The following is a 14,622-nucleotide window of genomic DNA, read 5'->3' as shown; positions in this document are numbered from 1 at the left end:
TTGTTAAAGTAAAATCAGAAGAAACAATTTTTTGTCCTTTGCTTTTCTTTTGGGATCATTAGGTCAATTGGGTTATTTTTGTTTTTTTGGCCTCCACTGCGAACAGAACAAAAGACATACGGGGCCAGTCTTTATCAATAGAAGCGTTAAGTACAAAGGCAAGGCTGCTATGGAGATTCTTCATAAAATCCTGAAACAGAAATAGACAATATTGGATAACTCGGCTGATCTGACAGTATCTGTGGAGAGAGAAACAGAGTTACAGTTTCCAGGCCAGTATGACCCGGCTTCCCATTCTCTGTTTCCCTCTCCACAGCTGCTGCCAGACCTGCTGAGATTTTCCAGCATTTTCTGTGTTTATCACGGGAATAAACGCCAACTCCAGGCGACTGTCATGGACACGGTGGGCGGAGTGGCCTCACCCTGTGCTGTAATCGTTAGATGATTCTATAATTCTAATATGTCCTCGTAATTGAGCCCTTCTATGCCTGTATCATTCTGGTAAAGCTGCATTGCCGCCCCCACATTGAAGTTCTGAATACATTTTTGGAATCCCTTCATGGAACATGGAACAGACAGTGCAGAAGGAGGCCATCCGGCCCATCGAGTCTGCACCGACCCACTTAAGCTCTCACTTCCACCCTATCCCCGAAACCCAATTACACCTCCTAACGTTTTGGACACTCAGGTCAATTTAGCTAGCCAATCCACCGAACCTTCCCCACCCTCAGCAGATTTTTGTCGGATAAATATCCTGATTCCCTAAACTCAACAGTCCCCCGAACAATGAAATGTTGCTTGGCGTCGGCACGACCAAATAGACGAAGTGTCTCCATTTCTACCGCCCACGTGGATTCACCTCTGTCCACATCACAGCAGTCTACATCGCGGAATTCACTTCCGCCTGCGGTGCGATGTAGACTGCTGTGATGTGGACAGAGGTGAATCCACGTGGGCGGTGGAAATGGAGACACTTGACGAACTGTACTCCCACCATCAACAACCAAGAAACAAATCACAATCGGGGCTGGAGACTTCAAACAGCCAAACCTCAGAAAGGTTCAACCCAAACTTCATCAACATATCTCCTGCTCCACCAGGGGTGCAAACACCCTGGACCACTGCTACTCGAGCATGAAATGCATCAACCGCTCCATTCCCAGACCACACATTTGCACATCCGACCACATGTCGGTCATACTACGTTCCACTTACACATAGCAACTTAAGCGTTCTGAGCCAGTCAAGAAAACCGGGAAGTGCTGATCCGAGGCACCCGAGGATATCCTCTGTGACTGCTTGGAGTCTGTGCACTGGTCGCTATTCAAGACCACAGCAACTAACCTGGACGAGTACTCAACCACCGTCAGAGACTTCATCTGTAAGTGTGTCGAGGACTGTGTACGAAGGAAGATAATACGGCTGTTCCCCAATCGAAAACCATGCATCAACCAAAGGGATAACTCCCTGCTGAAGTTCCGGACAGAGGTGTTCAAGTCTGACGACCCTGATTTATATAAGAAATCCTGGTGTGACGTGCGTAAAGCCATTAGGGATGTGAAAAGGCAATACCGCATCAAACTAGAGTCCCAGACCCACCACACTAACACACGATGACTAAAGCAGGTCTTACACGAGATCACGGGCAACAAAGCAAGGCCATGGGGAATATATGGGGCTGCAGCAACCCTACCCGATGAACAGAACAAATTCCATGCCCGTTTTAACCGACATCCAATGAATCAGTGCCATCCGCCGCAACAGGCCTGGACACACCCATACCCACTATTACAGCCTCAGAGGTAAGAGCTGCCTTCTTGACAGTGAAATTGCAGAAAGCGACGGACCCTGACGGAGTCCCTGGGCAGTGAGAGTGAGAGCCTGCGCAGACCAGGTGGAGAGTGTATTCGTAGACATTTTCAACACCTCACTCATCCGCAAAGAGGCCCCCACCTCATTCAAGAAGACCACAATAACACCACTACCAAAGAAGAACAAGGTAACCTGCCTCAATGACTGCCGACTTATGGCCCTGATGTCTGTTATCATGAAATGCTTCGAGCGGTTCATCATGAGAAGGATCAACACCAGCCTCTCAGACAGTCTTGATCCATTGATGGGCAGCACAGTCGTTATCACAGTTGTTTCACAGTTCCAGGGACCCAGGTATGATTCTCGGCTTGGGTCACTGTCTGTGTGGAATTTGCACATTCTCCCCGTGTCTGCGTGGGTTTCCTCTGGGTGCTCATGTTTCCTCCCACAGTCCAAAGATGTGCAGGTTAGGTGGATTGGCCATGATAAATTGCCCTTAAAGCCCAACACCATTATACAACATTGACAAAACTTAGAACCAAACTCTACAATCTTGGAGTTGACCCCTCCCTGTGCAACTGGATCCGTGACATCCTCACCAACAGACCACAATCTGTCATGATCGGCAACAGCATCTCCTCCACCATAATAATCCTCAACAGCAGGTTACCGCAAGGATGTCCGCTCAGTCCTCTACTGTACTCCTATACAAATACAACTGTGTGGCAAGATTTAACTCCAACTCAATCTATAAGTTTGCGGATGATACGACTGTGGTGGGCCGTATTTCAAACAATGACTAATCAAACTACAGGAGGGAGATAAATCACTTGGTTGCATTTGTATCGAAAACAACCTGCCTCTAAATGTCGGAAGGACCAAGGAACTGATCATCTACTTCAGAAAGCCTGGCACAATACACACTCCCGCCTGCATCAATGGCTCCGAAGTGGAGATGGTTTTAAGCTTGCGGTTCCTGAGGGTCGCCATCACCAACAACCTGTCCTGGTCCACTCACGTTGATGCAACAGTCAAGAAAGCCCACCAACGTCTCTACCTCCTACCGAAGATGAAGAAATTCGTTATGTCTGTACCGACTCTCCCAAACCTCTACAGATGTGCCACAGAAAGCATCCTATCCGGCTGCATCACAGCCTGGTATGGCAACTGCTCAGTCCAAGATCGCAAGAAACTGCAGAGTGTGATGAACTCAGCCCAACGCATCACACAAGCTTTCCAGCCGCACATTGAGTCTGTATGCACCTCCCGCTGCCTCAGGACGGCAGACAACATTATCAGAGATGCCTCCCACCCAGGTTTTGCCTTTGTCCAGACCCTTCCATCAGGCAGAAGGTACAGAAGTTTGAAGACCCGCATATCCAGACAAAGGAACAGCTTCTTCTCCCCAGCTACTAGACTCCTCAACGACTCTCCCTCAGACTGATCTGTTCCCTATCAGAACACTTTTCCAGACCCATATGCTGCTCTTATTCATGGATTTGCTTTGTTTCGCCACTTGTTGCACAGTGTAACCAATAACTGTTTGTCGATGTACCATTTGTCAATGTACTCTGTCGATTATTCTTTTTTTGTTTACTATGTATGTAATGTGTATGTTCCCTTGGTCGCAGAAATATACGTTTCACTATATTTCAGTACATGTGACAATAAATCAGATCAAAATGGTTCCTCTCTCACTGCCCGATCAATTCATCTCAATCGGAACAAGTTTGAATTTTGAATTCTCGGTCATCCAATAAAAATCGATGCAATGCGGACTCACAACTTGGACTGGATTGTCCCATCAGTGATTGCAGATACATTTTGAACAAGAAAGTCCCACTTCCGAGGAAACCATGGTAATATCAGGTAAGCTCTTCCTTTCTTTTTCTTTTTCTTGTTTTTTTTAATCTAGAGGGGATGTCAGGGAAGGCAGTACAATGCTCCTCCTGCAGAATGTTTGAGGTGAGGGACGCCGTCAGTGTCCCTGCTGATTTCATCTGTGGGAAGTGCACCCAACTCCAGCTCCTCAAAAACCGTGTTAGGGACCTGGAGCTTGAGCTGGATGAACTTCGGATCATTCGGGAGGCAGAGGGGGTCATAGATAGGAGCTTCAGGGAAGTAGTTACACCAAAGACTGGAGATAGATGGGTAACTGTAAGAGGGACTGGGAAGAAGCAGTCAGTGCAGGGACCCCCTGCGGTCGTTCCCCTGAGTAACAAGTATACCGTTTTGGATACTTGTGGGGGGGACGACTTACCAGGGGTAAGCCATGGGGTACGGGCCTCTGGCACGGAGTCTGTCCCTGTTGCTCAGAAGGGAAGGGGGGAAAGGAGTAGAACATTAGTAATTGGGGACTCAATAGTCAGGGGCACAGATAGGAGATTTTGTGGGAGCGAGAGAGACTCACGTTTGGTATGTTGCCTCCCAGGTGCAAGGGTACATGATGTCTCGGATCGTGTTTTCCGGGTCCTTAAGGGGGAGGGGGAGCAGCCCCAAGTCGTAGTCCACATTGGCACTAACGACATAGGTAGGAAAGGGGACAAGGATGTCAGGCAGGCCTTTAGGGAGCTAGGATGGAAGCTCAGAGCGAGAACAAACAGAGTTGTTATCTCTGGGTTGTTGCCCGTGCCACGTGATAGTGAGATGAGGAATAGGGAGAGAGAGCAATTAAACACGTGGCTACAGGGATGGTGCAGGCGGGAGGGATTCAGATTTCTGGATAACTGGGGCTCTTTCTGGGGAAGGTGTGACCTCTATAGACAGGATGGTCTACATCTGAACCTGAGGGGCACCAATATCCTGGGGGGGAGATTTGTTAGTACTCTTTGGGGGGGTTTAAACTAATTCAGCAGGGGCATGGGAACCTGGATTGTAGTTTTGGGGTGCGAGAGATTGAGAGTAGAGAGGTCAGGAGCACAGTTTTGACTTCGCAGGAGGGCGGCAGTGTTCAGGTCTGTGGTTTGAAGTGTGTCTATTTCAATGCCAGGAGTATACGAAATAAGGTAGGGGAACTGGCAGCATGGGTAGGTACCTGGGACCTCGATGTTGTGGCCATTTCAGAGACATGGATAGAGCAGGGACAGGAATGGTTGTTGCAGGTTCCGGGTTTAGGTGCTTTAGTAAGGTCAGAGAAGGGGGCAAAAGAGGGGGAGGTGTGGCGCTGCTAGTCAAGGACAGTATTACGGTGGTAGAAAGGATGCAGGATGGGGACTCTTCTTCCGAGGTAGTATGGGCTGAGGTTAGAAACAGGAAAGGAGAGGTCACCCTGTTGGGAGTTTTCTATAGGCCACCTAATAGTTCTAGAGATGTAGAGGAAAGGATGGCGAAGATGATTCTGGAAAAGAGCGAAAGTAACAGGGTAGTTGTTATGGGAGACTTTAACTTTCCTAATATTGACTGGAAAAGATATAGTTCGAGTACATTGGATGGGTCGTTCTTTGTACAATGTGTGCAGGAGGGTTTTCTGACACAATATGTTGACAGGCCAACAAGAGGTGAGGCCACTTTGGATTTGGTTTTGGGTAATGAACCAGGCCAGGTGTTAGATCTGGAGGTAGGTGAACACTTTGGAGACAGTGACCACAATTCGGTGACCTTTACGTTAGTGATGGAAAGGGATAAGTATACCCCGCAGAGCAAGAGTTATAGCTGGGGGAAGGGCAATTATGATGCCATTAGACATGACTTAGGATGTGTTGGTTGGAGAAGTAGGCTGCAAGGGTTGGGCACACTGGATATGTGGAGCTTGTTCAAGGAACAGCTATTGCATGTTCTTGATAAGTACGTACCAGTCAGGCAGGGAGGAAGGGGTCGAGCGAGGGAACCGTGGTTTACCAAAGAAGTGGAATCTCTTGTTAAGAGGAAGAAGGAGGCCTATGTGAAGATGAGGCGTGAAGTTTCAGTTGGGGCGCTTGATAGTTACAAGGAAGCGAGGAAGGATCTAAAGAGAGAGCTGAGACGAGCAAGGAGGGGACATGAGAAGTCTTTGGCAGGTAGGATCAAGGAAAACCCAAAAGCTTTCTATAGGTATGTCAGGAATAAAAGAATGACTAGGGTAAGAGTAGGGCCAGTCAAGGACAGTGGTGGGAAGTTGTGTGTGGAGGCTGAGGAGATAAGCGAGATACTAAATGAATACTTTTCGTCAGTATTCACTCAAGAAAAAGATAATATTGTGGAGGAGAATGCTGAGACCCAGGCTATTAGAATAGATGGCATTGAGGTGCATAGGGAAGAAGTGTTGGCAATTCTGGACAAGGTGAAAATAGATAAGTCCCCGGGGCCGGATGGGATTTATCCTAGGATTCTCTGGGAAGCCAGGGAAGAGATTGCTGAGCCTTTGGCTTTGATTTTTAGGTCATCATTGGCTACAGGAATAGTGCCAGAGGACTGGAGGATAGCAAATGTGGTCCCTTTGTTCAAGAAGGGGAGTAGAGATAACCCCGGTAACTATAGGCCGGTGAGCCTAACGTCTGTGGTGGGTAAAGTCTTGGAGAGGATTATAAAAGATACGATTTATAATCATCTAGATAGGAATAATATGATTAGGGATAGTCAGCATGGTTTTGTGAAGGGTAGGTCATGCCTCACAAACCTTATCGAGTTCTTTGAGAAGGTGACTGAACAGGTAGACGAGGGTAGAGCAGTTGATGTGGTGTATATGGATTTCAGTAAAGCGTTTGATAAGGTTCCCCACGGTCGGCTATTGCAGAAAATACGGAGGCTGGGGATTGAGGGTGATTTAGAGATGTGGATCAGAAATTGGCTAGTTGAAAGAAGACAGAGAGTGGTAGTTGATGGGAAATGTTCAGAATGGAGTTCAGTTACGAGTGGCGTACCACAAGGATCTGTTCTGGGGCCGTTGCTGTTTGTCATTTTTATAAATGACCTAGAGGAGGGCGCAGAAGGATGGGTGAGTAAATTTGCAGACGACACTAAAGTCGGTGGAGTTGTAGAGAGTGCGGAAGGATGTTGCAGGTTACAGAGGGACATAGATAAGCTGCAGAGCTGGGCTGAGAGGTGGCAAATGGAGTTTAATGTGGAGAAGTGTGAGGTGATTCACTTTGGAAAGAATAACAGGAATGCGGAATATTTAGCTAATGGTAAAATTCTTGGTAGTGTGGATGAGCAGAGGGATCTCGGTGTCCATGTACATAGATCCCTGAAAGTTGCCACCCAGGTTGATAGGGTTGTGAAGAAGGCCTATGGTGTGTTGGCCTTTATTGGTAGAGGGATTGAGTTCCGGAGCCATGAGGTCATGATGCAGCTGTACCAAACTCTGGTACGGCCGCATTTGGAGTATTGCGTACAGTTCTGGTCGCCTCATTATAGGAAGGACGTGGAAGCTTTGGAACGGGTGCAGAGGAGATTTACCAGGATGTTGCCTGGTATGGAGGGAAAATCTTATGAGGAAAGGCTGATGGACTTGAGGTTGTTTTCGTTCGAGAGAAGAAGGTTAAGAGGTGACTTAATAGAGGCATACAAAATGATCAGAGGGTTAGATAGGGTGGACAGCGAGAGCCTTCTCTCGCGGATGGAGGTGGCTAGCACGAGGGGACATAGCCTTAAATTGAGGGGTAATAGATATAGGACAGAGGTCAGAGGTGGGTTTTTTACGCAAAGAGTGGTGAATGCCCTACCTGCAACAGTAGTGAACTCGCCAACATTGAGGGCATTTAAAAATTTATTGGATAAGCATATGGATGATAAGGGCATAGTGTATGTTAGATGGCCTTTAGTTTTTTTTTTCCATGTCGGTGCAACATCGAGGGCCGAAGGGCCTGTACTGCGCTGTATCGTTCTATGTTCTATGTTCTATGAAGAAAATCGACGAGGATGGGATTCGAACCCACGCATGCATAGCACAATGGATTAGCAGTCCATCGCCTTAACCACTCGGCCACCTCGTCCCACATTTGCGTCCGTCAAAACATCTTAATTCGTGCTGCATTCAAGAACTGATGGCCTGTCTCCGCCTCTTTCTCTTCAATCCGGTGTTCAATGTTGGAATTGCAGTTCATATCAGTAAAATGAATTGCCATCACATTCAGGGACGTTTGTGAATGGACTGATGTGAAACACTTCAATATCGTATCCAAGATGTTTCCACACAGTGTGAAAATCCCCCACCGAAAGACTGGAATCAGCCATCACTTGACAGCAAAATCAACCCTCCCGGCTTCACAGAGGAATCCATCGATCAAACACACATTTCACAATGGACATCGTCTGATCATTGAGTTAGAGGTATCTACTCCTGCCTGGCTTCAGTCCCCAGGAAATATAGATTATATTCTTTCAGCGAGTCGTGAAAGTATACTTTGAGCAGATTAAAAATAAATTATTGTGCTACCATTCGACCATTCCTGGTTGCAACGTAAAGTTTTCAGAAAGTTCCTCAATATTCAGCGGGTCCATCCATAACAAGACTGAAGAGCGATCACTCGTCTATCCAATCGGTGAGGTTTGCATCACCCTGAGACGATATTAACAGAGATAAAACCAGGTTCATTAGAGTCAGATCACACGGTTATAGAAGAACTGAATCATGAAAACCCCACCTTCACAACCTTGCCCCTCGCCTGAGGTATGGTGATCCTCAGGTTAAATCACCATCCGTCAGATCTCACCCTCAAAGGCGAAAGCAGCCGATGGTCGTCAGGGACTAAAGCGACTTAATTTACTTTACAACTGGATCGAAGTATGATATTTTCAGCGTGTGACGTCCCTCAGACTGATCAAATGATTGACATCCGGGAAATCAATGACCATTGAGGAGTTATATAGGACATAGAATATGGAAAAGTACAGCACAGTACAGGCCCTTCAGCCCACGATGTTGTGCCGACCATTTATCCGAATCCAGGATCAACCTCACTCACACCCCTTCAATTTACTGCTGTCCATTTTCCTGTCTAGGAGTCGCTCACGTGCCCCAAATGACTGAATCCACTACTTCTGCTGACAGTGCATTCCACACACCCACCACTGTGTGTAGAGTACCTACTGCTGAGATCTCCCCTAGAACGTCCTCCAAACACCTTAACATTATGTCCCCTCGTGACAGACCCGTGTCATGTTCCTCGTGTGCGATGTGGGAGCTCAGGGCCACGTCCACTGTCTCTGGCTCTTTCACGTGCAAGAAGTGTGTTCAGTTGCAGCTCCTGTTAGACCGCTTGACAGCTCTGGGGCTGCGGATGGACTCACTTTGGAGCATCCGCGATGCTGATGAGGTCGTGAATAGAACGTTTAGCGAGTTGGTCACACCGCAGGTGAAAGTTACTGAGGAAGATAGCAAATGGGTGACTAAAAGACAGAGCAAGAGTAGGAAGGCAGTGCAGGTGTCCCCTGTGGTCATCTCCCTGCAAAACAGATATACTGCTTTCGATACTGTTGGGGGAGATGGCTCACGGGAAGGCAAAGGCAAGGTTCATGGCACCGTGGCTGGCTCTGCTGCGCAGCAGGGCAGGAAGCAAAATGGCAGGGCTATAGTGATAGGGGACTCGATCGTAAGGGGAATAGACAGGCGGTTCTGTGGATGCAATCGAGACTCCAGGATGGTAGGTTGCCTCCCTGGTGCAAGGGTCAAGGATGTCTCGGAACGGCTGCAGGACATTCTGAGGAGGGGGTGGGGGGTGGTGAACAGCCAGCTGTCGTGGAAAAGGCATACAAAGTGACAACGATATAGGTAAAAAAACGGAACGAGGTCCGACAAGCTGAATTCAGGGAGTTAGGAGTTAAACTAAGAAATAGGACCTCAAAGGTAGTAATCTCAGGATTGCTACCAGTGCCACGAGCTAGTCAGAGTAGGAATGTCAGGATAGATAGCATGAATGCTTGGCTCTGGAGATGGTGCAAGAGGGAGGGATTCAAATTCCTGGGGCATTGGGACCGGTTCTGGGGGAGGTGGGACCACTACAAACCTGGGCAGGACTGGAACAGATGTCCTAGGGCGGGTGTTTGCTAGAGCTGTTGGGGAGGGTTTAAACTAATGTGGCAGTGGGATGGGAACCAATGCAGGAAGTTGGAAGGTAGTAAAACAGGGACAGAAGCAAAAGGAAGTAAGGGGGAAAGTGCAAGGCAGACAAGACATAGTCAACAATCAAAAAGGGCGACAGTACAAGGTACAGTGACTGAGGGGAGCTCAGTGAATAGGCCCAGTAATACTAAAAGGAATAAACTGGAGATGTTAAGATTCAAAACAGAGGTACAAAACCAACATAACTGTACTTTACCTGAATACACGTAGTATTCGGAATAAAGTAAAGGAGTTGATGGCGCAAATCATCGTGAATGACTATGATTTAGTGGCCATTACTGAAACATGGTTAAAGGATGGTCACGACTGGGAGTTAAATATCCGAGGGTATCAAACTATTCGGAAGGACAGAGTGGATGGTAAGGGAGGTGGTGTTGCTCTGTTATTTAAGGATGACATCCGGGCAATAGTAAGGGGTGACATCGGTGCTATGGAGGATAAGGTTGAATCCATTTGGGTGGAAATCAGGAATAGTAAGGCGAAAAAGTCACTGATAGGAGTAGTCTATCGGCCACCAAATAGTAACGTTATGGTGGGGCAGGAAATAAACAAAGAAATAACTGATGCATGTAGAAATGGTACAGCTGTTATCATGGGGGATTTTAATCTACATGTCGATTGGTTTAACCAGGTCAGGTCAAGGCAGCCTTGAGGAGGAGTTTATAGAATGTATCCACGATAGTTTCATAGAACAGTATGTAATGGAACCTACGAGGGAAGAATCGGTCCTAGATCTTGTCCTGTGTAATGAGACTGGATTGGTACATGATCTCATAGTTAGGGATCCTCTCGGAAGGAGCGATCACTATATGGTGAAATTTAAAATACAGATGGAGGGTGAGAAAGTAAAACCAAATACTAGTGTTTTGTGTTTAAACAAAGGAGATTATAATGGGATGAGAGAAGAACTAGCTAAGGTAGACTGGGAGCAAAGACTTTATGGTACAACAGTTGAGGAACAGTGGAGAATATTACAAGCGATTTTCACAGTGGCTCAGCAAAGGTTCATACCATCAAAAAGGAAAGAAGGTAGAAAGAGGGAAAATTGACCGTGGATATCTATGGAAATAAGGGAGAGTATCAAATTGAAGGAAAAGGCATACAAAGTGACAAAGATTGGTGGGAGACCAGAGGACTGGGAAATCTTTAGGGGGCAACAGAAAGCTACTAAAAAGCTATAAAGATGAGTAAGATAGAGTATGAGAATAAACTTGCACAGAATATACAAACAGACAGTAAAAGTTTTTACAAATATATAAAACAAAAAAGAGTGGCTAAGGTAAATATTGGTCCTTTAGAGGATGAGAAGGGAGTTTTAATAATGGGAAATGAGGAAATGGCTGAGGAACTGAACAGGTTGTTTGGGTCGGTCTTCACAGTGGAAGACACAAATAACATGCCAGCTATTGATAGAAATGAGGCTATGACAGGTGAGGACCTTGAGAGGATTGTTATCACTAAGGAGGTAGTGATGGGCAAGCTAATGGGGCTAAAGGTAGACAAGTCTCCTGGCCCTGATGGAATGCATCCCAGAGTGCTAAAAGAGATGGCTAGGGAAATTGCAGATGCACTAATGATGACTTACCAAAATTCACGATACTCTGGGGTGGTCCCGGTGGATTGGAAATTAGCAAACGTGACACCACTGTTTAAAAAAGGAGGTAGGCAGAGAGCAGGAAATTTTAGGCCAGTGAGCTTAACTTCGGTAGTAGGGAAGATGCTGGAATCTATCACCAAGGAAGAAATAGCGAGGCATCTGGATAGAAATTGTCCCATTGGGCAGACGCAGCATGGGTTCATCAAGGGCAGGTCGTGCCTAACTAAATTAGTGGAATTTTCTGAGGACATTACCAGTGCAGTAGATAACGGGGAGTCAATGGATGTGGTATATTTGGATTTCCAGAAAGCCTTTGACAAGGTGCCACACAAAAGGTTGCTGAATCAGATAAAGATGCATGGCATTAAGGGTAAAATAGTAGCATGGATAGAGGATTGGTTAATTAATAGAAAGCAAAGAGTGGGGATTAATGTGTGTTTCTCTGGTTGGCAATCAGTAGATAGTGGTGTCCCTCAGGGATCCGTGTTGGGCCCACAAATTATTACAATTTACATGGATGATTTGGAGTTGGGGACCAAGGGCAATGTGTCCAGGTTTGCAGATGACACTAAGATGAGTGGTAAAGCGAAAAGTGCAGATGATACTGGAAGTCTGCAGAAGGATTTGGATAGGTAAAGTGAATGGGCTAGAGTTTGGCAGATGGAATACAATGTTGACAAATGTGAGGTTATCCATTTTGATAGGAATAACAGCAAGCGGGATTATTATTTAAACGATAAAATATTAAAGCATGCCGCTGTGCAGAGAGACCTGGGTGTGCTGGTGCATGAGTCACAGAAAGTTGGTTTACAGGTGCAACAGATGATTAAGAAGGCAAACGGAATTTTGTCTTCATTGCTAGAGGGATGGAGTTTAAGACTAGGGAGGTTATGTTGCAATTGTATAAGGTGTTAGTGAGGTCACACCTTGAGTATTGTGTTCAGTTTTGGTCCCCTTACTTGAGAAAGGACGTACTGGCACTGGAGGGTGTGCAGAGGAGATTCACTAGGTTAATCCCAGAGTTGAAGGGGTTGGATTATGAGGAGAGGTTGAGTAGACTGGGACTGTACTCGTTGGAATTTAGGAGGATGAGGAGGATCTTAAAGCAACATTTAAAATTATGAAGGGAATAGATAGGATAGACGTAGGCAGGTTGTTTCCACTGGTGGGTGAAAGCAGAACTAGGGGACATAGCTTCAAAATAAGGGGAAGTAGATTTAGGACTGAGTTTAGGAGGAACTTCTTCACCGAAAGGGTTGTTAATCTATGGAATTCCTTGCCCAGTGAAGCAGTTGAGGCTCCTTCATTAAATGTTTTTAAGGTAATGATAGATAGTTTTTTGAAGAATAAAGGGATTAAGGGTTCTGGTGTTCAGGCCGGAAAGTGGAGCTGAGTCCACAAAAGATCAGCCATGATCTCATTGAATGGCGGAGCAGGCTCAAGGGGCCAGATGGCCTACTCCTCCTCCTAGTTCTTATGTTCTTATGACAGCCATTTGCACCCTGGGGAAAATCTCTGGCTATCCACTCTATCCATGCCTCTCATCACCTTGGACACCTCGATCAAGTCACCTCTCTGCCTTCTTCGCTCCAGTGAGAAAAGCCATACCTCTCTCAACTTTGCTTCATATGACAGGCCCGCGAGTCCAGGCAGCATCCTGGTAAATCTCCTCTGTACCCCTCCAACGCATCCACATCCTTCCTATAATGAGGAGACCAGAACTGGACACGATATTCCAAGTGTTGTCCTTCGATAGTTTTATAAAGCTGCAGCAAAACCTCGCGGTTCATAAACTCATGTCCCCTGTTAATGAAAGCCAACACACCATACGCCTTCTTAACAACCCTATCAACCTGGGTGGCAACTCTGAGCGATCTGTGTACGTGGACCCTAAGATCCCTCTGTTACTCCACACTTCCAAGAATCCTGCCTTTAACCCTGTGTTCAGCATTCAAATTCGACATTCCAAAATGAATCGCTTCACATTTATCAAGGTGGAACTCCATCTTCCACTTCTCAGCCCAGCGCTGCATCCAGTCAATGTCCTGTTGTAACCTGCAACAACCCTCAACACTACCTACAACTCCACCAACCTTTGTGTCATCCGCAAACATACTAACCCACCCTTCCACTTCCTCATCCAAGTCATTTATAAAAAAACACAAAGAGCAGAGGTCCCAGAACAGATCCCTGCGGGACACCACTGGTCACCGACCTCCAGGCAGAATACTTTCCATCCATTTCTACTCGCTGTCATCTTTCGGCCAGCCAATTCTGTATCCAGACAGCCAAATTTCCCCGTATCCCATGCCCCCTGACTTTCTGGATGAGCCTACCATGGGGAACCTTATCAAATGCCTTACTGAAATCCATATACACCACATCCACTGCCCGACCTTCATCAATGTGTCTTTTCACATCCTCAAAAAATTCAATGAGACTTGTGAGGCATGACCTGCCCCTCACAAAGCCATGCTGAATATCTTTCATCAAACTATGTTTTTCTAAATAATCATCAATCCTACCTCTCAAAATCCGTTCCAATATTTTGCTCACCACAGACGTAGAACTGATGGGTCTGAAATTCCCAGGGATTTTCCTTTTCCCTTTCTTGAATAGGGGAACAACATTCGCCTCCATCCAATGATCCGGTACTACTCCAGTGGAGAGTGAGGGCGCAAAGATCATCGCCAATGGAGCAGCAATCTCCTCCCTCGCTTCCCATAGTAACCTTGGTTATATCCCGTCAGGACCAGGGGACTTATCTGTCCTGATGCTTTTCAAAAGTTCCAACACATCCTCCTTCATAATATCAAGCTGTTCGAGTCTATTAACCTGGTTCACATTGTTCTCGTGGGCAACATGGTTCCTCTCTCTCGTGAATACTGAAGCAAAATATTCATTTAGGGCCTCCTCCATCACCTCAGACTCTAGGCACAAGTTCCCTCCACTATCACTGATCAGCCCTACTCTCACTCTGATCATCCTCATATTTCTCAAATAAGTGTAGAACGCCTTGGGGTTTTCACTGATCCTTCCCGCCAGGTATTTTCATGCCCCTTCTATCTCTCCTTCCTGGCTGCCTTGTAACCCTCCAGAGCCGAGTCAGATCCTTGCTTCCTCAACCTTACGAAAGCTTCCTTCTTCCCCTTGACTAGAAGCTCCTCCTGTCTTG

General features: G+C 46.5%; 1 non-coding gene across 1 annotated transcript; it reads right to left on the bottom strand.

Annotated features, from left to right (window-relative positions):
- Positions 1 to 7,639: 7,639 nt before the first annotated feature.
- trnas-gcu lies at positions 7,640 to 7,721 on the bottom strand. Its single transcript has one exon. It is a non-coding gene; the product is annotated as a tRNA-Ser (tRNA).
- Between the last annotated feature and the right edge of the window lie 6,901 nt (positions 7,722 to 14,622).

This window comes from Scyliorhinus canicula, chromosome 31, assembly GCF_902713615.1.
Source record: "Scyliorhinus canicula chromosome 31, sScyCan1.1, whole genome shotgun sequence".
Taxonomy (NCBI): Eukaryota; Metazoa; Chordata; class Chondrichthyes; order Carcharhiniformes; family Scyliorhinidae; genus Scyliorhinus; species Scyliorhinus canicula.
Note: the sequence above shows the minus strand (reverse complement) of the source record. Positions and strands in the feature narration are given on the sequence as shown.